Raw genomic sequence first — 25,830 nt, 5'->3', positions numbered from 1 at the left:
GACGGAAAGCAGTAAATGAGGGCTAGTAGCGATCAATCCTGAAACTATGTCTTTCTTTTATATATGTATGTGTTGCATTGGCCATCCTACTTTTAACACAATTAAAGGGCAAGGTGAAACCTATTTAACCTACAGGGTGTCCTTTCCAGAACGATCCCACCTAGAGAAAGAGAGAGAGAGAAGAGGAGAGAACAATGTCCTTCTTTACTAGCTAACAGATGCGGAGCTATCTACAAATAACAGGGTGGCCAACAATAACCTAGCACAAATCATGAACTGTTGGAAAGAAAAATGTCTTTACACAGGGCTTTGAATAACTGCTGTGGCTTGGAGACAAGTACAGATTTTCCCCAAATGTGCTGGCTGGTGCTTTGCCTTTGATGCTCCCCTTTGGAAGGCTTCAGTTAGCTACCTTGCATCACGCCGTACCACCCAAAAGCCTTACACACGTCAATGCCAGAAGCTGTAGGCAAAATGCCATGTTTATTTATATTTATTTCTGAATAAACACAAGTGTATTTATATTCCTTTCCAACCCCCCCCAAGAGGCTGCTAACTCTAACTGGGGCTGCTAGGACAGGATTTCCCCTTGGCATATTCATAATCATGGGACATGTAGCAGCGGGGGGTATCTGCCCAGTATATCACGTCACAGCTCAGTGTAACCACAACACTAGCGTGTGTTTCACATGTACCCTGGCACCTGACTCACAGAGGATGTGGCTTTTTTTTTCAGGCTGGCCCTTGAGTTCGCAGTTTGGAAATTTAGTCTTTTCATCCCAAAAGGGGAATAAGCATCTCCCTGGGGGCTTGTAAAGACTATGGCTCTACCACAGGACAACGAACTGATTGGCTGAGCCATAGTAAGATCATCTGGGCAGGCCAGCTGGCAGGAATGTGTTGCAGCCCAGTGGCAAAATAATCCATCTCCTAGCTTTTGTGCAAAGGGAGAGACAGGTATATTGCTGGGCCCTGAAGGGATAACTCGTCCCTGATGGGCCCATCAACCCTCTAGGAAACAGTGGCTGCAGGGAGACTGCCTGGTCCCCAGTAGAGTTGTACCTCATGCAGCCAGTGAGGCAGAAAATGTTCCCAGCATGGGAAAGCACCTAGTTTGTCCTGGGAGTTTTCCCTATTTTCCAAGCTGAGAATCTGCTCGGAGGCGGGAAAGCTTTCAGAGCAGGAGGGACTTCGTGAACAGGCTGGCAAATGCTTCAAGTGCAAAATGGACCTGCTGGTGGGCAACGCGCCCCGCTGCCTCCCTCAAGCTGCTCGCCAGCCATACGTCACTGCAGTTGCCCTGTCCCAGGTAGGGACGTTTCATTTCAGGAAGCAGTTTTGGGAGCAGATTTACACGGTATTTGATGGGAGTCTTATTTCAGCAGCTCCCTCCTGCAGCTGGTGCAGCACGCAGAGGTGACTGCTGCTCGTTTGCTGCTTTTGCAGTTCCCCGTGCTTCGGCTGGGTCTGGGATCAGGGACCAGAGGGAGGCGGGGATCAACCCCCGTTCAAAGGCAGAATACTTGGGTAGATTATGTTCTTTCTCCCTCTAAAAGTGAGAGTGACTTTTAAAAGGCTATTTCCTGGCTATTCATGAAGCAGAGCTGAGAATAATTTCTGCATGCACAGTAAATTTCTTTTCACACCTCGAAAAGCAGACAGAGGGGCTTAGAGATTTTCTTTAGGCAACTCGGATTTTCTTGTGCTCAGTGTCCATGCCCAGAGACAGTGTTTCTATCTTCTTTATTTATTTGTTTTTTTAACCTAGTCTGTCTGAAGTGTTCTTTTATAGTGGTTGGTTTCTTTATCACGGAGCTTCCTTGCACTGTGCAGCTTTGAGTGGACAATGCTGTCTGTAAGCAAAACGAGAAAGTGAAAAGTGCTCAGGTAACAGGTACTTGGTGTGTTACTCAGGTAACACCACTGCGACTTCCGCGTCATCAGCAAGGGAACAGAGCACCTAATGGTGCAAAGCCTCCTTCCCCTGATACCTTCATTACATAGTCATCCTCCCACTGCTTTGCATCGAACCCCTGAGAGTCACTGTGCTTGGGACGAGTTTTTCCCTCCTGTGACCCTCATGCTGCTTTGGTGCTAGAGCTGTGAAAGCAGGGAGAGAACGGGTAACTTTACGTCAGCGTTGGCTTTTAGATCTCCATGTCTCTGTGTCGCAAGGGACCGAGCACTTGGCCCTTCCCTTGTTCTCGCTCTGATTTTTGTTTTGCTGGGGCATGTTGCGTTTTTGTATGCATGACTTTGAGCTGTTGTACCAAAAAGGCTTATCTGCTAGGCTGGCTGGAAGAGATGCTGTGGAGACTCTTCCATCACACATCTATTAAAAAGTTGGAAAAAAAAGAGTATTTTAGACAATTTCCAAACTCAAATGAAAAAAATTCTGGGAAAACCAAACTGTGGGTCACTGGTCATTGGTCTCATTGCTAACTACTGCCTGTGTTGTTCCCTCCGTTCTTCCTAGCTGGTGGCTCGCAGCAACGTCTTCACCCTACCCTGCAATCTCTGTTCTCATTTGCAGCAGCTGGCCTCCTCGTCGGTCTCTCTGTAAGGCTGATCACAAGATCTGTCAAAACCTTTCCTTCAAAAGGTCGTCAAAACCAGCGAAAATGCTTTAGACACAGCTTGAAAACAAAAGGTTCTTTGTTTTCATTTCTGTTTCTCAACAAAAGTTCAGACTAAAGAGCGGGGGGGGGGGAGATTTTTTTTCCCAGTTGATTTCCCTAGCAACTGTAATAATTTGTAGATTCTGCCTTTCCTTCAAATCCTCTCTTAGTATTGTCTCTTGAAATCCTCCTTGTCACATTTGCTCCAATAAGTGTTGCGTATCTTATCTGCCTTGTTCATTTTCTTGTAATTTTTTTGTCTAATCTCGGTTAAGCTGTAAACTTTTCAGGGTGAAGAAGAGGACTACGTTTTGGCAGTCTTTGTTTGATAACATTGGCTTAATCTGCGTTAGGTTGCCAAGAATGAAAGCAGCAGGTAGTATTTTCTGCTCAATGCAAGTCCGCGTTTAGAGAAACTGTGACTGCTAGTATTCGGCATTTTGAAGAAAAGAAGGAGAATGGCTTAAGGACAGGATAGTCTGGTATTCCTCAGCCCTCTGCTCTGCAGCTGTCTATCACCGTCGGATGTTTCATTGGCATTACTCTTTTAAAATAAATAACAGCCATCTTTCCAACCAGCTAAAACCAGGTGACTCCACCCATCTATCGAAATTCCTGGAGTTTTTTTCCTCATTTAAGATGTCTATCCAGCACATACAAGTGAATTTTTAAAATGCAAATGTTCTCTATGTGCTGAGGTATTGAATTGGTACTATCCTGGGCTTTCTTAGGCTTCCACCATGACTGACCAGGTAGACACAGATGAGACCTTCCTAACAGATTTAGCTCTTTTCTTACCAATTTCACTGAGCCTGTCACAGGTTGTTATCTGAAAGTGGAGGCTCTAGAACGAGAGCTGCTGCGATTGCAGCCTCTGACATATGCAGAGGAAATAGAAAGATATGTATGCAACATCTGTGCAAAGGGGAGGCACACCAAGACTTAGGAAAACAGGCAGATATTTATAAAATAATGCTTTCTGCAGTATCTACTTCCTTGCAAATATATAGTTTAGGTAATGCTTTTCTCATGCTTCTAGGAAAAGTGTGCACTTTTATCAAGGCCCCACGGCTAACATGATCCAAAATGTTCAAAACTTGTAAAAGTCTTTCCATTTTTCATCTTTTTTGGTAGCTGTACTTATTTAAAAACCTGTTACTTAAGTCCGGTAGGGAATGGAAGCAAAGATGTTTTTGGTATCTACTCCAGTAAAGATACTTCAGTTGTTTTCTTCCAGTGATATTTTAAGTAACGTGGCAGAAATAACAGATCTGAAGAAGATCTTGCCCACTATTATGTGATGAAAGTCCTATGTCTTTCTCGTAATGTCACTAATGTTTTAAGACTGCTTTTCCACAGAATGCTAGCAATATTTGATTATTTCCAACTGTTGGAATATCTAAAATAACAAAGAGCTGTTACACTTGATAGTGCCTCATGGCCGGTGGTCTGGCAGCTGCTCAGATGATACATTTGAACGCTTAGAGGAAAGCATCTTGGAGAGTTTTTAAAGCCTTTCTTAGAAATGGATATGTGTGATTCAGTTCACTTCTTTTCCCCAGCCATGACAAATAAATGTTACCAGTGTCAGGAAGAGCAGAGTCTTGGGGAAGGATAATGGCAGCGTATTCAAAGGGGGATTACAACTAAAACCTAGAAGCAAAATAATGTCAGCCCTGCCCTTGGAAGGGTGGAAATGTTCTAAGAGAGAAGGATGTGACATAAAAAGAAAACCCAGTATGTTTCCTGCCCACAGGCCTTTTTTTTTCCCCCTGTGCTGTAGGAAGATTTATGCCTTTCTTTGAGGAGAGCTGTGTAACCCCATGAAGGAACAACAGACTCCCCAGTCATGTCAGACTGGATTCTGCAGCCTTTTCTCTGTAAATGGGAATTTTGTCCAGGGTCAGGATAATTAATGGCTGATATAATTAATCGAACGTTCTCATTTTCCAAATCAGCCAATGAAGAATGTAAGTAATGTCTGCATGACTAACTGCAGAAAGAAAGAGGTAGGCTCTGCTGTCTGCTGCAAGATCTATTTTCTGGAAACAATGAATAACACAGCTTCTACAGTGCAGAATTTGATGTACGTCCAGGCTGCATGAACCAATTTCGTGCATGGATCAGTGCTGAGAATCAAGATACTGCAACTGTATATTTTTTACTCCTACAGCTTTCCATCTGAGCTTCTGGACTGGAAGAAGGGGGTTTGTTACTCCTTACATCCCTTGCATAACTCTGTAACTGCTGAGAAACAACCAGGAGAGAGACCAGCAAAAATCCTTTGCTGCCTTCACAGGTTTCACCTTCACATATTGCCAAGTGAAGACATAGCATGTGTCACATGCAGTCAGTTTTCAGTCTCCTGGGGTATTTGCAGGTCTAGGGTGGTTGGACTGGGAAATGTTAGGAGCATCAAATCAAAAGTGACTATTGCTACTGTTATATGTTGCTCACGTTGACCTTCATGCTATCTGCAAGAGCTAATGCTAATCACACACTAACAGTTACTCTGCAGGCAAAAATTAAGCCTCAGGAAAATCAAGATTCAAGATATTCCCTCTTCGTGTCTGTAATGCAACTAGTGGATTCAAAAGGAAGCATAGCATATGCGTAAGCCTATAGCAGCAAGGAAGAAGTGTTTCTCATGCAGTGGCAAGCTAAAGCATAACTAAGCAACTAAAGATGTGGTTGTACTTAACAGACCTATCCTTGCTTCAACAGCCTATTTAACCGGAAGTGTCTCAGCTCTTGAGAAAGTTGAGCATTATCCAGAAAAATAAAAATGACAAGAAAGAAGGTGACCCAGAACTGTCCGTTCAGCACCGGGACTGCGAAGGGGGGAACTGAGGCGGCCAAAGCGGTGGAGTATGGGGGCACACAGCTGCAAGCAGCTGCCTTTCAGAGGCCCTTGTGAGCAGTCTTAGAGATTTTCCCCGTTACTGATGCCAATTCAAGTTTCTTCATTTCCTAAGTGCTACTTTTCAATGTGGCCCAAAAGTCCAGCTTCGCCTACCAAGGATTTTGGCTTTACTTTCCTGTGGCTTGTCATTAAAAAAGACACCATTTCCACACAGCCTGATGTTCCCAGTGTAAATACGTTAGCATTAGGCCCAGAGCAATATGATCCTACAAAGCAGAGAAGCTGCAGACCCTTCTGGCAGTGTGCAGTGCAGCCTAAATTCTGCTTCCCTCACTTCTATTTATGGAAATGCAAAAAAAAAAAATTCTCTCTTCGATTCCCACAGGATTCGTTATAGCTTTAGTCGAGAATCACGAATTACTGCTTGATAGGAGTTATTTCAGTGAAACTGGAGGGGTTGGGAAGAGGCTGTGCCACAGCAAATAGCATAGTATTTCTAGCCCAGCTTTCCAAAGGGACCCTGGTGATGCTCTCTCCTGTTCCTTTAGAAATACTTCCTAATTTAGCTAGCTGTGAAAATAAGATTTTTCTTTAAAACTCTGATTAAAAGTGAGCTTAGACTTTGTATCATTGATCACTGTCTCCTGAAAGCAAGGCATCCACTATGTCCCTAAACCTGCCCGTTCTGGAAAGTGAAGAGCGGTTGCTGCAGCCTATTCCAGCCCAGGGTAAGGGGCTGTGTTCATCTCCTCGTGGTAGCGGAGACCAAGCTGAGGGTGGCGGGCGGTGGCGGGGAGGGGAGGATGCACAGAAATCCTTACAGCTTTGATAGCTGCTCAGGTCTCTGTCAGTTCTGGCAGGGACAGGCGAGACTTTTTCCCAGAGACATTCTGTCATTACAAAGTTTTTCTTGAGAAATTCCAGGCCCAGAATTTAAAAAAAAAAAAAAAAAAGAACATTTGAGTTCTCCTGGCTGGACCAAGAGAAATTCCTTGTGGTTTAAATGGTTAGACTTCAGCTATGTACTGGCATGGGTCCCAGTTTGAGGAGTGATGGGGGATGCACTGATTGCATCAAGGCTTTTTGGAGTCTCCTAAAAGCAGACTGGGTGCCCTTCAAAGTGCTTGTGTCATAACTCTGCCGTATAGGCATGGTGGTCACCGCTTTGGGCTCTCATGCTATGCTGTATATGCAGTGTTGAGTGCTGGGCATCAGCTGATGGATGCTGCTGCTGTCATGAGATTTGCCCATCACTAATGACACTTTGGCAACCACTAAGTCACTATTTGTTTTATGTTTACAATGTAATAAACACACTTCTATTTATTTCTGCCCTTAGCACCTCATCGCGGTTTGTAGGAAGGCTTAAGTTTCTGAAGTGCTCTGGCAAAAATAGAAGGCAAGGTGAAGTTATTTTTATTTTTGTTTAAAAAAATGAAAGACAGATTATTTACCCATTTTCTTGTATTTCTAGAAGAAGAAGCTAAAGGACATGCAATATTCTTGCAAAATCATCCCATGAAGAGTAAAGGAACTAAAGAAGCCAGAAATTAGGTATACAAAATTATTCTTTGTTCTTATTATTTTTATCTAGTACTTCAAATAATCCCCTGGAGAAAAATAAGATTCTAGGTAAAACGCTGTCGATTTTGAAGAGAATATCATACTTTAAAAAAGTAAGAGTAATAGGAAAATCCCTTCCTAGGAGAATTCTAAAAAACAAGGTTTAAACAGAAATTCCTGATCTATTTCATATGGAAGATTTTCCCCTCACTCAGTATCCCAACAGATGTTTTAAATTACATGATATGTCTTTGAGAGTCTGGTAATTTCTGCTGGGATTTTCTTACTAGTTCCTAGATTTTATTTCAAGAGGACCAAAGTGTTGTCTCCCTCAAGTTCCTCCAAGTGGGTCATAAGTTTGCAAAAAAGGACTTTAATCTTTTGAATTTCTCTGCTCTATCAGATATTCACATTATATTAAGGTACAAGTGACTGTATCATGGAGCCCTTGTTTCTTTTTTTCTTTTTTTAATGTTGCTGTGCAGGCTGGCACAAGTATAACTGATGTTTTAAAGAAATTCTTCTGTCAGACTCATCTTTTTGTATCGAATCTTTTCTAAATCCAGTAGTTCAGAGAATCATTTCAGTTTTAGGAAATCTGAAATCTTTATGACAGTTGTTTGTTAAGCAAGGCCTCATTTAAGAATGGGAAAAATGTTTTAGGCCAAGTTGTTCTTTCCACAGTACTACTGGGCTCATAACAGATCCACTGAGAAGAATGTGCTAATAATAGGCTACCTGATTTTTGGCTGGCCTGATACCAGGTCGTGTGCAATTTCTTAGGTAAAGGTACAGATGGTTATTCTCTAGACAAATGCATGTGTAAATTAGATATCCATTGCATCTTTGAAGGTCTTGCCTTTTTAGATGTGTTTGTAAGATGAAGTTTACCTTTTGCCTCTGTCATAACTACATGTACAAATCATCTCCTTAGTAAAACTACTAATGTAATCAGCATAACCACTAATGGCATCATAGCGGCACACTTGCTCAATTTTTTTCATAGGATCAGAGTCTTTGCCTACCAGGTCTCTCTCACTCGATATTTCTCAGATTTGTTAAACTAATCCCGTATATTACAGAGCATAGTTTAGGTGATGAGATTTAAAATCCTGTCTCTAGCAGCTGGTTTCTGCAATGACTTTGTCTAATGACTCTCACCATTACTGTGTGTCATCACTGGCCTCATGCCCACAGGGAGTGAAGAGAGTCAAGTGCCAGGTATATCAGCCTATTCTGTAAAGAAAAACAAAGCCAGCCTGTTTCAGAAGAAGTGCATAGGTTGCTGGTCTGGTAAGGAAAGTACTGGAAGAGAGCTGCTTGTGCCAGTGTTGGCACAAGAAAGATGAAGCAGGCAGAAAGAGAAATGTGTTTGGGTTTGAATTCTCTGCACTGAGGCAGAAAAAAAAAGGAAGACTTGCACGCTGTGATAAAATCCCATGCAAATCATAAATGAGCATAAATCCATTTTAACATGAAACTTAGCCAGTTTTGGTCTAAATAGCTGAGAGGAGACTTTTGCTGTTGCTCCGGGTAGTGGTAGCAGTCTGTTGTGGTGCCTCAACCCCAGAGACACGAGGAATCCTGGCAATAAAAATGCTTCCTCCAGTAACACCTTCAAGCCTGGCATTGCTTAGTGGGCTGTGAGATCACATGAAAGCAGCTGCTTCTGAGCATTATAGAGGACACGTTACTCCTCTTAGTCAGTTTTAGTACTTGAAAACCACAAAATAAGAAAAAAGAAAATCTGGGCTAAAATTTGACGTTTCCACCTCCACATATAGGAAACAATAACAGTTGAGCAGAGCTGGCGTGAAAGGGACTGATCTCAGCTTTATCATAGTGGGAAAGTGATACACACCCATATTAGAAGAGCTGAAGGTCACTGTGTCCTTTCTGCATACCCACTGTGGTCCTGCCAACCCCTGTCACCTGCCATCACACGGGGATGGCAAATAATGAGGAGGATGTCCTGCACTGCATGCCCATGGTGGCCAGAAGCCTGCTGAGAACTGGGACTGACTTCATCCTCAGCACAGTAAGAAGATGCAGAGTAGGATGGGAGGTGGCTAGCTAGATAATCTTCAAGTATGCTTCGAACAATGGAGGGTTTTAGAGAGACTTTTCTTTTCCCATACCAGAAAGTCTACTTGAGGATCAAGAGGAAAGGCTACCTTCAGAGTGAGATCAACGTTCTGGTTGCAGTTCCACATTTCATATTCCATATTCACACCTGCAAAATCGAATGCAAAAATGGAGCTAAGTCTTTACTCTGGCATTCAGGCTACCAGGGACATAAAAGGTCGGATTGGAGCCTGCAATTTCCTTAGTAAAGGAAATAATCAATGATGTGAGCTACACTGCTAGGATACTGAGATGTGTTACACTAGGCCTTGCAGAAGAGAGCTCACTTCCTGGGAAAATTTACTCCTTCCCAACTCTCCTGCTTTTTTCTTTTTTCCATCTCTGGAAGAAACTCCTGCATAAATCTGATATGATTACATTCCTGGAAGACCATCTTTGAGAAATATCTTCTTCCTTTACTCTTGAAAAGTTTGAGGTAGAGAACACGAATTACGGTGTATCTAGTGTCTGACAACAGCATGTCAGATGTGAGCATCTCTTTGGGGACAGAAGAGAAATCAAAGGCTTCCCTGTTCCATCTGCTGATGCCAGAGTGATGCTGTGTGTGGCATGGCCAAGGATTTATTTTCAGCTAAGAGGGACTGTTTACAGTGATTCAGATTTCAGGCAAGGCAAGGCAAGGCTAGAAATTCCATTTCCTTATTGTTTGCTATTTAGGATGAAAGTGCTTTGTTCCTGGGCCTCAGAGTGCCCTGCTTGACTTCATGGTTAACTTGTTTCCTGGAAGTGTTGAAACAGATGATCTTGAATAGGCAGAGCTTGGCTTTTGACTTATACAGCTGGGGGGGACAGGAATATTGCTTTTCCTACAATATTCCCTGCAAGGGATATTTGCTATGTTTTCTGGAATTCACTCCCTTCCCTCCTCTGAATCAGTTCCTCTAGGTCAGTCTGTTCTTTTCACCGGTCAAAAGCCATGCTCTGTCTGTTCCAGAGGGTGGGTAACTCTATGGGTAACATGATGGCTCACACTTACTTGTGTTATCATTCCAGATTAGCTAAGAAAATTCAATATGGGCTAGTTTCTTAGGCAGCATCTTTGGACACTTTACACTTGACCTTAGGGGTGGACAAATGCCTCAAATCCACACTGGTATTTTCCAGACTGTGTGTGACTTTTGGACTGCACCTCAAATATTTATGAACACCTTTGGGTCTGTAGGCTGTGGGTGCATGTGTGCCTGCACGCCTGCTTCGCTTTGTCACCTTATGGGTCACAGCTAGAGGAATACAAATCCTTTATAAATACATAAATCTGCTTTTGGAAGTGCAAGAGTTTGGAGAGATTTAGTCCGTCGTACAAATCTGATCTGCAATATACCAGTATTTCTGCATTTCCGTGCCTATATGGATGGATATTCTTTTCCAATTTTGTGCTTTAGCTGAATATCAATTTTTTTGTAATTTATAGGTCTATGTTAATATTAGGAAAGGGTGAGTGGGATGAAAGAGGCTCAGATTTTTTTTTAAAGTAACTTTTCAGTTAAACAGGTCAAGAAGCAGATGTAGCAATTCCATTAACCATGTTCCTTGTCCACAAGGTCTTTGGAAATCCAACAAGACAAAAAGAGGTTCCACAGTGTTTTTTGGGTGGGGGATTTTTTTTTTTGTTTCTAAACACAGTGATCTGTTCTGGAGCCTGGCACTTCCAGCCAGGCTTTCTTGTTTATATCCTAACAGTAAAAGCTAGTACAAACTGAAGCCCACTGGAGTGTTTGCAATTGGCAGAGTGAAAGCTGATTTTTAACATCACAAAGTGTTAGTCATGACCTTCTGATAGCTTACAGCATCTGTTGCCTTTTCACAGGGAGGTGAATAGGTGCTTCTCTTGCAATTAATAATGTAGTTCTCTCCCTGCTGCCAAGCTGTCAGACCCTGGTTAACTGAATTTTGGATTGGCCAAAGGTCTGTTGAGACGTGCAGGAATACTTCTTCTGATGTTCCTTCAACAAGAGGAGGAGTGTCAGCTGCAATCTTTGCCAGCCCCCAGCTCCCCAGGCTGGATCTAATCGGTCAGAGCAGTTTCCTTGCCTCTGCTTGTGCATGACCGTAACTCCTGCTGGGGGTCTGGTATTCAGCACGCTGGGTCTCCTCTGCAGCGTCTTCCTGCCCATCCCAGCTTCTCTGCTTGTAGTGGCTAGAAAACCCAGTTGTTCTGTGGCTCTTTGATTATAGGCTTTATAAAGGGGCAACTGTCACTTGTGACTTTTTGGGAATGTTGCTTGACAGTTTATCTCCTGAAGAATATCGTACTGAATGGCAAGGTGCAGATGTTAGTAACTGCTCATTGGAATTAACTGAGTGAGTGGGGAGTAGGTTTTGACTAGATGTCCTAATCATCCTCCCTCCTAATTATCCTTCCCTTTCACCGACTGCTCCGTTTCTGCTTCTCTTGGACCGTACCTGACGGTGAGCACATCAAAAAGGGCTGAAACCAGCATGTCACATGTCTTGATTACAGTTTGATGTGGGATTGTTTCATGTCTGTCCATTTGAATACCACTGCAGTGAGACACCAAAAACATAACATTGCTTAATGTTTATTGAATAATTTACTCTTGGCTTCTTGCCCATAAAGCATTAACTAAAAGGCAAAAAAAAAAAAAAAGAAAAGAATGCACTTAGCTTGCACTTTCTCCTCATGCTGACTCTCCAGTTTAGTTTATTTCAAGTTTGGGGAGTTTCTCTAGAGAGTAGAGTAAATATGAATAAAGTATATATGGAAAGGTTATGTGGTGGTCTAGCTTTTCAGGGTCCTGCAGTGCTGTAGTTCCCTCACTTGCCAAGTAAGCACCAGTTTGAAACTGTAGTTATACTCACAATTTTTAGGGCAGTCAAATTAAAAAGATGAAATCATCCTCAAGGGCAGATAGGTCCATAGTTTTCTAAGAGACGTTAATGTTCTTATTCATGATGTGAAGGATGGGTGTGGACAGACTCTCTGAAGTCAGTGGGGTACCTTGTCTTTCCTTGCACCAAAGTCTTCACCCAAACGTAGATGTCTGCTGAGGGTGGGACGGAAGAGTTAGTCCTTTCTTACCACTCCTAAGGTGCCTTAATTAAACCTCAGAGCCTCAAAATCCGTGCTAAGCTGTCACAGGGGCCTAACCTTTCATCAGTAACTGCTCTCAAAAGCTAAATATCTGTGCCTGGGACCTGGAAATTGCTTATAACATCCCAGTGCTAAGAAGCTAGCCTTTAGCCTTAATAACAGGACAACAAAACAAGGCTGTCTCACCTGCAGGGATTACCCGGTAGACCACCTCAGAGCCGAACGCTTGACCTGGAGGGTGTGGGAACCCAGAGTTTAGAGCACACATGTAGAAGGCGACCCCATTTGGGTCATTGTCCAAATGAGCATGCAGATGCTTTATATAAAGCCTTTATTGGAAGAGAGACTAAAATCACATCTCTGTCCCTCCTGCAGTGGGTACTCTTGTCACAACGCGGCAAAGTTGCACAGCCTGGCAGTGTGGGAGACGCAGGTTACTTCAGGCGAGAGGGAGGTGGGCCTGAGCTTCCCAACCTCATAGGAAAAGACTGTGATTATGGGGATACCATGAACATCTTCCGATACAGTCATAAAAGATGGCAAGGATCAGAGACTTAAGAGTGCCACAGATGGATAACAGATGCTATGGTGATCAGGTATGAAACAATCGTTTACAGCAGTTTTATAGGTGGTGGGTGTGTATCTTTTAGTGCTACAAACACGCATTCTTTCTAAATGGTGGATTTCTATTGAGTTTTTCTGTGGCCTTCTGTCCAGGGGAAGTAATACTTTCTGAATCAGAACCATTACGGAGGTACTGACTCTGCACAGTAATCCAGACCTGCTCCATGTTTGAACTGATCCAGCAAAATCAGAAGTCTTTTACCATGTAGACTTACGGTATCTTTCCTCTGTTTTGTTTAGCTTATTAAGAGGAGCTCAGTGCTGTGATTTCACAGGCTTAGAAGGGCTTAGGAGCAGGGAATCGATACGGGGAGAAGCAGCGATTTGCCTGGCTAAAGTATGGCCCTCTCTGATGCAAATCTGTTGTGCTGGCACTGTATTTTATCAGGCTACTGCTAGTAGGCGGGGGACTATCCCAGGAGAAGTACAAGAAGTAACACCAAATGGAAAGCAGGCAAGACATCCCCATTGACTGTGTGCCTGAATATTACAGGCAAAAAAGCGTGTACGTCAGCTATGTGCTCCTTTTCAGAGAGGAGGAGGACATCAGGAAGTCTCTTAATCCTCACTAGGTTGCAAAATGATGGAAAATTGAAAGAGTGCCAGGGTGAAATGGGATCAAACGCATCAGCCTTCTATTTTTTTGGGAATAAAACTACCTCTCCTGCAAAAAAAGCCCCGTCGTTCTGTGATATATCTGTCTCTGAAAGATATTTGAGTTGAGTTCTTAAAATACTCCCTTAGTAAGTTTGTGATGATGGTTTCTGAGGTCTTTCAAGTGGTTTTTTTGGAGCTCCATTAGCTAGTATGAGGCAATTCACACCGCTCTTAGAAGCCATCCAGGGCCAGCACAGACTTAAAAGTAAGCGGCATAATCCAGAATGGGCTTTTCCAACAGCTCTGTAGACTTTTTTTTTAAATATATTCTTAATCAGTCTGGAAAATGATACAAGAAGATCACAACAATATGTACTTACAAGAATGTACTTCGAAGAACATGTTGTACTTTCTTGCTGAAGTATTTTACATTCTCTGCAAAATATTTTGAAATGGAGCTTTCCTGCTGGGTTATTTCTCCAGCCGGTGTGGTTTATGAGCGCTTGCATGGTTTCAGGTGTTAGCTTCCTGCCTCACAGGGACTTGAGACAATGATCTACCTCTCATAAACAGATAATTTAGGCTCTTAGGGCTGAAGCCACAAAAGGAAATAGCTATCTAACTGTGGCTTAGCTCAGCATGTCTCAGTTCAAAATACAGATCCATAATCTGCCCCTGCTTGTCTGTTGCCCAGCCAGAAAGCCCCTGAAGTCCACCTGCATCTCCATTTCCATGATAAGGACCCTGAGGCATCAGCATGTCCCCTTCTGGGACTCTGCCCTGCTGGTGTTTCTGGACAAGGCGATCAAAATAGCCCTGTGGAAGCAGAAACGGTGGAACGGCAGAAAAGTGGAAGTGGAAATACAGACGTGCTATCTCACCTCGTCCCCCTCCCTGGTGTACGGCCACTCCTCCACGCAGCATTGGGGTTCTCCTCCATTTGGCCTGCCTTTTCTAGTGGCATCAGGCTACAGGGGGAGGGCACTCCTGAGCTTCTCGTGCCACCACTCTTCTTAGCGGGAGGTGTGTTTTGCCCTCAGCTGGAGCAGGGCCCTTAGCGTGGCTGTGCAGCTGAGTAGTGAGAGCACACACCTCCAAAGAGGAAGAAAGGGGCTTTCAGCTGCGTTTCAGTGCATAGTTAGCATAAAATACTTGAGTAATCCTTGGCCCGGGGATGAGGGACATATCCCATGCCTCAAAGCTGAATCGCCTAAAGATGTATGCATTCAGACTATTTCTGTCACACTCTGGGCAATGAGTACGAAGGTGCCAGGAGGCTTCCTTCCCAGCTGCAAACTGGGAGAGGAGTCTGGCTCGCGGCATTTGGCTCTGCCACAGAGTCTGTCGCAGGGAGTCTGGCAGACACCTCCCTGCAACCAACAATTAAAGCACCTAACTCCCCTTGGGGGTGGAGATGCATGCATCTCTCTTCTATGGGCATTTTCTCTGGGCCAGCTCTTTCGAAGCCCAGTCCAAGGTGCCTTTTTGTCTCCACAGGCTGGAAAAGGAGCCTTGGCAGTGGCAGTCCGCATTACACTGTAGGATGTCCTGGCTGCCTTGGCTTGTCAGTGGATTTAACGCTGCCTAATTTGCCTGAAGTTATGTGGGAGGCCTCTCACAGAGAGGCGATTGGACATAAGTCTTCTCTTTCTGCCAGAGCAACTGCACCATCCAAGCTGGGGCACCTTTGGTCTTTAGACTGATTCCAAAAGAGGTCAGCACAATATTAACTATTCACTAGCAAATTAGTCATGTCAGCCTGTTCACAATCATATAGATCCATAAAGAGAGAACTTGATATTTTTCTTCCTATTCCTTTATTTTATTATTTTTTTAGTGGAACACAAAGGACTGACGAAATTACCTTTCTCTTGGCAATGAACCGGGAGGGAATGAACTTTGTAAAGCACAGTAGGCTGAAAAAAGAAAAAATCTGCCCTGAGTCTAGGAGTCATGTTCACAGCATTTAAGAGGACATCGACAATCCCAAGCAACCCTGTGACTAATCTGCCCTCTGTCATTAATTATGTCTTATCTCAGCAGGGAGAGTAGGATTCACGATACTTTAGTGTGTCTGCCTAATAGCTCACGCTAATGAAAAAAAGGCTGAGAACAAAACAAAGTGAAGCAAAGAACAATACCAGTAACAAAGGAGCCACAAGGAGCCACTCCTTTGAAACCGGATTACACTCAGCCAAGGGAATAAATCACAGTGAGTTGCTCAAGGAGCGCTGAGGAACACGACAATTTGTTGGGGTTTTGCACACCTCATGGGATTATAGGTTAGGGTTATGTGTGCATGATATGAAGGAAAAGCGTGATTTAAATGCTGGCTTGTAGTTTTTACTATCAGGTAGATTCCATTTCACTAATAGCTTCTCTGGGCTGGTTATCCCTGACCTGACTTTTCTTGAATGTCTGTATTTTTGTTTTCAAGCTCTTATTAATTAGTTCTGTAATTAAAGAGTAATATAAAACACAGAGTCTGAGGAGTGGGGCCTGAAACTTAGAGCATCTGTCTCCCCAGTGAGTGTCTTAGCTGGCACTCGGTAGTCTTGCTAATGCCCTTTTTCTGGACTAATGAAGCTTGATTTTTTTTCCTACATGTTGTCACCCGGAAGAGCCCAGAACCCAGAGCATAATCTGATGCTCCTCTGGGCAGTAAGAGATACTTATCTGAATGCTGCCCAGTTGTGGAGAGAGCCAGCAACAGGCTGCTCAGCTTCCTGAGTGAGGAAGGTAGGATATTGTATACCGAGAGGCTTCTATCCCCTCTGTTAGGTGTGTTTTAAAAGGGAGGTCAAGTCCTGTGCATCAGTGAAATGGGACATTTGTTTTTCCATTTTTATTTCATTATCATATGCCTCTTCTCCCAAGCTTCCACAAAGGACATCACTCACTGCTCTTACAAAAGTTCTCAGATACCGGCAGGCTGTGCGGCCTCAGGGCTCCTATGATTTAATGGCTTGTCTAGCCAAAGAAGAGTTGTAGGAAGTCCCTAAACCACTGGCCTCTGGGAGGGTGTATCAGGGAAAGGTTTCGCATATCCTCCCTTTGTCACTACAGCATCAGTGGCAGCAGGAGCTGGGGTACCAGGCTGGACGAACCTTCGCTCTGATGCAGGAAGGCTGTTCTCATGAGCAGGGAACCAGCATCTGTCATGAACTTTGACTGCCAGCTCATAATACTTTAATTTTTCCCTTTTGTTCTTTGCCTTTTATCCTTTGATGACTTAACAGGCCACCCAAAACAGAGGAGATTCCTGTCTCTTCAGAGCAGGCACTTAGCAGCATCTTGCGCAGTAGCACAGAGAAAAGAAAAGGTGCCGTGACTTCTGAGGAGAAGAGCAGCAACAAATCCCAGAAAGTCTATTCAAACGTAGCTGTTTATTTTTGTTGGAGACTGAGTTACCTTCCCTTATAGGAGTAATGTTTTGGAATCCTCCTTGGTTCCCCTATAATAAATCTGAGTTGTCCAAAGAAAAGGAGCAGGGCTCTTTTTGTCATTTTTCCTTGCTTTTGCTCCACCAGCGAGTGAAGGAAATGCCCCACAAAGAAATATTTATAATAGACCTGCTTTTGACATTGCTGGCAAGTCCTTGGCACATCGGCTAGATAAATTGCTGCCCTCCCTCTGGGCAGTCAGAACACAAAGCCGCAGCTCTCTTGTTTCTAATTGTAGACCAGCAGGACTTCTACTATCAGGCAACACAGACAAAAAGAAAATAAGAAGAAAGGCTAACAGCTGGATCTCAGTGAGGGTGGCAGGGTGAGGACTTGAGGTCCTATTATGACTTCAAGCCATGTTTTGTCCCAGCCATTGCCGACAACCATACGGACAAAATGTTGCTGGTGGTATTGTGCTTCTTGGGAATCATGGGCTTCATTTCTCAGTGTGGGTAAATAACAATGCAAAATTGTACCCAGGGCTCTTCAGTTCTCTGTGAGTGGATGGCATTTAGGCTTAAGTACAGCAAAGGGACCTCAGGGAAGAGCAGACTGGTGGTGAAGACTAAGACTTCAAAGAAGTTCTGAAATGCCTCTGACTCCTCTCATCCCGTTTCTGAGCAGCTTTTCATTGAGATTTGCTGCTGTGGGCTAAACTGCTTGGAAGTGTATGGCTGATAGAACAGCTGGAACCGGTAATCTCCAGCATCTAGAAGGCTCTGTTATGAAGATCATTTTTTGCAGTCATTCCTTATTTTCCCCATAGTGCTCCAAAAGGGTTTTACAAAAGTTAACTCTTTTTTGCCTAATCGTGAATATGTACAGCTAGATAAACTGGGGTTATCCAACTAGGCCAGGATCACATGGGCAAAGGAGGATTAAAGAAAAGGATTTTAAACCTGGCTGCAGCAAAGTCCAGGGACTTTCCATCATTTTTAGACTGTTTTCCTAGAGAACTTAAATCTTCTGTGCTGTGTTGCTATGCATCTGCGGTGATATTGAAGTGTTGGCCCCCTGCCCTTGCAAGAGTGATGACCAAGAGCAGCACAAGCATCCTGCAGCTACCTCTGTACTAGACTGCCCTTCGTACCCGGTTGAGCTCCCTGGTTGGTAATATTAATGCTATTACTGTTGTAGGCAAGGAGCTGTGGCAATTAGGGTGTCAGGCACTTGTTTCTCAGTACCTTTCTCTTTATCTCTGATTGCTTCTCTAAGGGTTAAGAGGGAACAGTGCTGGGAAACACATCTGCAAACACATATCTGCAGAGAGGCAGAAGCAGAGATGATTTTTTGGAGCAAAGATACCTCCTCAGCATTGAATATGATTGCTGTGCTAGAAGTATTTCTGTTTGGGAACCTAGCACGCCACTCATCGATGGACTTGATTTAAAAAATGGTGAGTGTTTAGCACTTTCTTCTGGGTATTTTTAGTTCAGCTGCCTCTGTCTGGTCCCTCAATATTGTTTGACTATTCTGAGTATCTTGCCATAAAGGCATTGCACTTTAGGTGGCATTCATCCATGGCAGCAATGTATATTGCTCCCTCTCTGTAGTATCCAGGTAACCGTTGAATATAGCCATAATGCAAAGCTGATCAAATACTCAAGAAAATGGTTATTTTAGGTTTTACAAGACAGGAAACAGGAAAGGTTTTCCTCATTTTCAGTCTCCATCTCTCCTTAGCGGGGTTTAGGAGTTACAAGAATTTGGAGGGTGTATTGTTCAGCAAAAACCTTTCCCCAGATTAGGCAGTGCTCATTTTTTGGTCTCCTTTAAAAATATTACAAAAAATTTCATCAGACCATAAAATTCAGAATGTCAAGCTAGAGATTTAGCAAAATAATCCAAGTTTGGGAGATCTTGTCATGCTATGTGGATTTTTTGGTATAGACCAGTTTTATTATGGATGGAGCCACTGCAGAACCACATTAGAAAAGGATATTTTTACAACACTTTCAATATCAACAATGCTACTTGAAAAGGAATAATTCTTTCCAGATGGATATTAAGAATGTCTGTCCTTTCTAGAAGGGATTCTTCTTTTATTTAGATGATTTATTCTAATAAAATTTGGGATAATTTAGATTTCTGTCAAATGGTTAGTAAACATCAGGATAAAGTTGTTTGCAGAACAGGAAGTCTGAAAGGCTATTTTCATTACATTAGATTAGGTGGCTTTTCATATTGGTCTTATTTCTTTTATCTCAAGTAGCATAGCAAATTTTGCTTCATGAAAGAGATGACAGAGTACAGTTACTGCAGACATCAGAGCTGCTGCGTTATGTCTAAGGCTTTTCCACGCCACTGGTAAGTCTGTAACTGCATGTAATAACAGCCACTGAGTGCGATTTTGAGATGCTTGAATTAAATATGTCTCAGCTTGTGATACATGTCACACCTACTTATCTCACCACAACTGTGTCTCAGCTGGGCACCAAATAGGACCTGACCTGCTCAAGATGGAATTAAAAAGATACTTCAAATTTGACTTTGCTCTTCTACTTAGGCAGGTCTGCAGGAAGTCAAGGTGCTGTTAGGTCGAGCTAAAGGTACTGTCAGCTTACAGTGGCTTGGCTCCTCCAGGCTGCCCTTAGGCCATGAATCATCCTGTCTCTGCACACTCCTTCTTTGTCTAAATGCTCTGAAAACACTGAAAATTTGTGTAACACAGATGAGGACACATCAAGTATCTCCCTTTCAGCACTGATGTCCTTCTGTACCAAATTATCCTGTGAGGGGCAGTGGGCAATGGGAAGCTAATACTATCACTTGGATAGCGCCCAAGAGCAACAGTACAGGTAAAATACTACAGGAGCACAGCCCTGCATGGGGCATTTTTCCACTCCCACTCTGGGTTTTGGGCTTAGTTCTGCACATGGTTTCTTGTCTGTCACGCACCAGTGTCCCCAGGCATGGCGGAGTGAACAGAGGGCACCACGAACTGTCTCAGCTACTTGCCCATTTTACTTAAGATATGCTGTGTCTGGGCTTTCTGCCTAGGCCATTGCTTGGACGCTTTGAACCAGGCATCGTCCACAAGCACCAGAGGCACTGGAAAGTGCTAGGTGGGGGGCTGTCACTGGGATTCAGGGCAACTGGATCGGGGGGACATCACTCGCGTCGAGTGCAGCCTGCGGTCACCTCTGTCGACATGCACAGCATGCATGCCCATGCCTGCAGCTCCCTCCCCGCTGTTTGCAGCAGCGCCTTTCCAGCCACTAGATTTTCTCTCTGAAAGCTTCATTTTGCTGCATGGGTTTCTCCAGCAGGCACCAGTTAAGCTGCTCACTGAAAAGCTTTCGAAGATGTTCCCCAGCATTTGCAGCTGCTGAGCATCAAGCAGTGAAAGGGCTTGAGGAGGTTTGTTAGTACTGGCCGACCAGATTCCTGCTTCATGTTTGAAATAGATCTGTGGCTGGTTGGTTAACAAAATATTATGATCGGGATAACTACCTGAGCCACCTCTCCAAGCCAAAGAGTCGTAACAGGGTTCCAGAAAAGCCAATATTAAATCCAGAGACATCAACATTAGTGAAGTAGAGCTAAATTATCTCCAGCTGGCTCTGGCTCTCGCCTGAGGCACAGAAATAAGTATGTCCCTTTAGAAGAAGAGAAGATAAAGGCTGAGTTAATGAGGACCATAACAAAGCTTGTACCTCGGGTCACTTTCTTCTTCAAGTTCTACCACATGCAGTCAATGACCACCTTGCTTGCTCCAGGCATCTTCCCCATCTCCTCCGATGGTGAGGAGGAAAACAGCCAGTGAAACCAAGCAGGGTGGAAGAAGTGAGCTGACCTGCTTCCAGGGGCAGGTTTGCTTAGGTGACCTGCAGATGGGTGCGATCAGAATTAGATACAAACGATTTTAGCCTAACATTATTAAGTGCAAGCCTTGAAAGGTACAGGGAAAATGATATGTAAATGCTGGGCATTGCTCTCAGGTAAATGCCTTTGAGAATAGCAAACCATTGGCAAATTGGAAATCCTTAACTAAACCTGAATATTCAGAAACCATCACTGTGTTTGTCTTTCTGGTCGATTCTTATGATGAAAATGCAGCTATTTTTAAAAGAAATCAAGATTTCAGATGTGAACTCTGTGCTGTTTACTGCTTTGACACATACTGTGTGCTTTCACATAGAGTCTCCCGATTCCACTATTAATTTCAACTGGTATCCACAGAAATCCCTATTCCTCAAATGAATCTATGCATATAAGCAACCTTATCAAAAGTATCTCTCTTTTACTGATGCCTTGCTTTTGATTAGACACTTTTTTCTTGTTTGGAAAGCTTCATGAAATCGAAATGCCCGTCAGATGCAACACTCTGGGTGAAGAGTTGAACGAAAGGCTTTACTCTTGAGAGAAAGCATGAAGAAAGTTAGGAAAGCTTCCTAACTGTACACAGAGCTGCAGAAAGATGTAGCTGCTTAAAAAGCAGTGTGCGCTTGCCCAGCACTTTGGTGCATACTGATAGGTGAAGTAGCAATGGATATAATGAGGCATGGAAACATAAATTCAGTTGGCCAGGATCATGGGATGAGTAATTATCCCTGTGGGAAGATAGCAGGTGGATTATTTACTGGACTGCATCTGCAATAAGCAATTAAAGGAAAAAACAACACATCTGTTCCACATCATCCATTTCTTCTTTTCCAGGATACTCCTCCAGTTTGTCTCTCTGATACTGCGACCTTGAGACAAGTCATTTCTCTAATGCGGCTGTGCAAACACCATGTGTTCCTATGTGGAAAGAAGTGGAGATGGCCAGGAGCAACAGGGCACAGTAAATAATATCCGGAAACATCTCCTGACTCTCCTGTTTTATGTTCTATGAGATTCTGCTTTGTTCCAATCCAAAATGAATCTATTTCCAGTGACTAGAGAACAGGCATATTAGAGTTGCAAGAAATAAATCTTGGAACCAGCTCTGCTAAATGACTCATATCTCTGCTGCCATCTTGAGTAAGAGGAAAGCCTGAGCATCTGATCAACATTTTGCTGTTTGACTGAACTGCTCAAAGTGGATTTTGTTAAATTAGCCAAGTCAAACTAATACCTGATGTGCAATGTGTTGTGAAGCTTCTGTTTGCACCAGGAAGGGTTACCATGTTCAGCAGTGCTTCGGGGTATCCGTGGCTGAACGATGAATGTCCTTTTGCTGGTACAAGTTAATAGCAAATGAGATGTAAGTGGTGCGGTTTCTGTGTTCTTCTATGCCTGCCTCATACATTATTAAGAGCATGATTTCTTTAAGCCCTGGATGAATTTAATCGAGCTGAATTCTGTTCAAAATTATGGTAAATCCAGAATAACTCTGCTTTAGGAGAGCTGCTTTCACTTATACTGGTGTAGATTTACATATGCATAGTTAAGAAAATGTTTTTTCCCCTTATATCTGGCCATTTCTCACTGGTGGTCAGCTATGTAGTGCCTTGAAGATTTGTCTGTAGATTCTCAAGGTTTGTAGAGATCTCTGATTGCCATCAAATTATAGTCATAAAAATAATTTTTGAAGATATGGACTTCATTATTTAATTTATACAACTTGTGGTCTTGGCATAGTAAGTATTACTTTCTCTGAAAACCCCTTATCATTACTGCTTTTGTCTGGGATTTATTTTGGAAGCAAGGATTAGACTAGATTTCTGTAAAAGATTAAATATACTGGAGCAGAAAAGTGTAGTTTAGCAATGCATAACAGATTGTCATCTCCAGTGCATGCAGTGACTGTTGGTTGGTTTCTTAATTCTTTGAGCTAAACTCAGCTGTCAGTTATGCCATTATACAACTGCTATCCTGGAAATAACTCCATTTATACTGGTGGAGTTATTCCTGATTTATACTTTTAGACAAGCACAGTTAGGATTTGACACCTTGTATTCCCAAGTCAATTTTGACTGGCAGTAGCATGGGGCAGAGAAAAAAACGAAAGCGCAGAGGGTGTTCACATTATGTTGTTCATGGAAAATATAAGCAACCTGTTGTGCATCATTGATAATGAAAAGGCAAAAGGCAAAGAAGTGTGTCCAGCTTCCTCCAGTATCACAAAAACTAATAAATCACCCTCTTCCTTTAGTTCAAAGTACAATGCAATTGCTGTTTGGCATGAAGTGTTTAAACAGCAATGGAACTCTTTGTGATTATTCTCTGTTTCAGAGAGATTAACATTCTTATATTTCTAGTACAATATGAAATCATTAAAGCTGGCTATTGCCTGGGGAAATATGCTTTATGGCTGTGCTTCCATCAACTCTCCTGGAAAAGAACGGACCTAATTAATGTTGCATATTCTTCTAAGTAGAAAATTAGGCCAAACGACTTGAATAGAACATTGCAACTATTGAATGCATATCATCTATTGCTGTTGGCCTGGTTATTCATGGGGACAAACATAAATTAGAAAGTCATAAAGGGGAGCAAGTAGAGATGTTGGAGGTGTCCATTCAGTATGAATTCAAAATTTGTGTGATTTAGGCCAGTTACCATCCAAGGAACCAGCTGCTGTCTTTCATATCATTGTCAATAATACATAGTTTCAACGACCAGTTCAGAGGCGGAAAGATGAAATGCTGTAAAAATGGGACAACGGAGTCCTGCTGGTGATAGTTTTCCTGCTTTTGTAAGTACCTTTCATACGTATCAGTGAAGTTCTGGTCAAAATGAATTGACTTCAAATTGATGATGTTTTGTTCTATTCAAGCTGGTAGTCAGCTTCTTGGCTCTGAAGACACAGCTAAAGTATTTTCAGTAATTGGCATGAACTCTCTTCTTCTGCATAAAGCAGTCAGTACTGTGGGTCAGCTGGCTGGTGCCTCTTTAAATTAAAAGGGTTAAAGGCATTATTAAACTCCCTCATACACAGTTGGATCTGGATTCGGATGCATCTCATAATACAGTAGCCTGATCCAGCAGGAAAGATGCATCTGGGATTGAAGGTATCCAGCTTGTGCCTCCAGCAGCTTCCTGGACAGCTTGCTTCCCCCTTCAGTTTTCCTTCCTACCTCTTGTCTACTTTGTTTATGGTAGCAGGGCCTAGTTCTTTATTTCTGAACAGCACCTGGTCTGGAAGAATCCACCCCCTAAGTGCTGCTGAAATATAAATATAAGCAATAAAGAGCCTTTTCCCTCTGCTAATATTTCATGGGTGTTTTTATGCAGAATTTTGGCCTGGGGAAAAGTATAATTGGCAGGCAGCTTTTAACTGGGAGGCCACACTGACCTATTTCAGCATAGGACCGCAAAATAACAAACTCATGTTATGCTCTAAACATAACTGAAATCAGAAGCGAAGCCTGGGTTTGAGAGCTCCTCCAGGATTTAACTTTTTTTTTTTCCTGAAATATCTGGGGGGGGGAGGGGGGGAAACAGAGGGACAGAGGTCAGGTTCTTCCACATTGGCAATGGAAAAGTAGCTGAAGCTGGGAATATGAGTGTGTTATCTGCTATTGCTGTGCCTTCGTAGATCATCCAGTTAACACCGTTCCTGCCCCTTCTTCCCCCTATATATAAGTTCCTGGAAGTAATTATCTCTAGTGACCTATAAGCACTTTTATATATGGGCATAAAGGCTTGCACTTCCTTGTGGCTACCAAGCTTCTGAGACCTCCGTCTTCTGCCAAAGTCCCAATGGTCTGAAAGTGACGTTTGCAGGCTGGGCAAGTGCCTGTCTTGAGCACGTTCAGGCTAAACGGGAACCCTCCACGCGGGTGATGAGCCTGACCATGGTCTGCAGGGTTGGTGTCATTCACTGATATTTTATGAGTTACAGTCACAGGTTGCAAGTGAGTCGTGCGGTCATACCAGGTAATTTGTAACGCTTCGGGATGAGAAAAAGCAGGATAAGAACTGGGGCCCTCCTTACCAGCTTGTTGGCTTTTTTGTAAATGGAAAAAGCTGAATATACGCATATAACTTCAGATTAGGGATTCTGCAATGCCAGTCGCAGCATAAACCCAGGACAGGGCAGGGCAGGGCTACCCAGCCCCTTTTACTCCGAGCAGTGATAATCCAACAGGCAAAGCCAGGCTATTCAACAGGGGAACAACTTTTACACCCATGTGACTCTGCTAGTAGTTAGTTCTTGAACCACTGCAAAGTCCTAATGCCATCAACGTTGACTATTCTCTTCTTTCTCTCTCAAGATGTATAGCAAATGTTACTGCCTTTAAAAAAAAATTAATTTTGAGTGTGTTTCTAACCTACAGCAAGTAGCCCAGAGGCAATGATTCAGTGAGACCGATGGGAATGTTTCCCCCTGAGATTGCTGTTGCACAAGCAGAAGTACCAACAGCTCCATGATAAATGCCCTGGTTGTCAAGATAAGCTGGGGCTGAGCTTTCCAGGAACTTTTCTTTAGACTGACTGAATGACCAAGCTGGAGGGAGAAGGGGAAAGAGGACAACTTTGTTTGCTTGTTTGTTTGTTTGTTTGTTCTCGCAATTCAATATGGAGCAGCAGGGACTACAGGATTGACAAAAATGTCTTGCAAAACACTGTCATTATTCAGAAATTGAGGTTTGCTGTGAGACATTTTCCCCCAACCATCACCCCCCTTTTACTCTTAGGCAAAGGCAAACAATCATGACGTTATTCAGGCTGAGAACAGCGTCAGCCTCTGGAGGCTTGCAGACGGTCATTTTTGATTCAGCGAACTGGCTGGAGGGTGCTATGGGATGTTCTGTATTTGGTTCGGCCTAAAGCATTGTGGTCATAGTAATAATAACAAAAAACTCTCTCGTTTCAAGTAGGACCGTGATGAATAGAGACAAGCTTTCTCCCTTGTTGCATTCTTTTCAAACCAGTTTCCTGAGCTATCGGACATTTTGGGTTAAAACTTCTATTAAAATGGGCAACAAAGCCGATATTGTTTTTTGCGTTGCAAGATTATGTCCATTAACCTCTCTTAGATGTACCTCTGAA

The 25,830-nt window shown here is 43.1% G+C and overlaps 1 long non-coding RNA gene across 3 annotated transcripts; it reads left to right on the top strand.

Moving 5' to 3' along the window:
* The first annotated feature begins 270 nt into the window (after window positions 1–270).
* LOC138068409 (uncharacterized) lies at window positions 271–23,981 on the top strand. 3 transcript variants are annotated; one of them, XR_011143215.1, is made up of 5 exons: window positions 271–6,880; window positions 6,956–7,035; window positions 18,124–18,304; window positions 19,121–19,215; window positions 21,568–23,981. It is a non-coding gene; the product is annotated as an uncharacterized lncRNA (long non-coding RNA). The 3 variants fall into 3 exon arrangements; XR_011143214.1 differs by having other exon boundaries at window positions 271–7,035; XR_011143216.1 differs by lacking the exons at window positions 271–6,880; window positions 6,956–7,035 and adding an exon at window positions 16,090–16,201.
* Window positions 23,982–25,830: the final 1,849 nt, after the last annotated feature.

The sequence above is a fragment of the Struthio camelus genome, chromosome 10 (genome assembly GCF_040807025.1).
Source record: "Struthio camelus isolate bStrCam1 chromosome 10, bStrCam1.hap1, whole genome shotgun sequence".
Lineage (NCBI taxonomy): Eukaryota > Metazoa > Chordata > Aves > Struthioniformes > Struthionidae > Struthio > Struthio camelus.
Note: the sequence above shows the minus strand (reverse complement) of the source record. Positions and strands in the feature narration are given on the sequence as shown.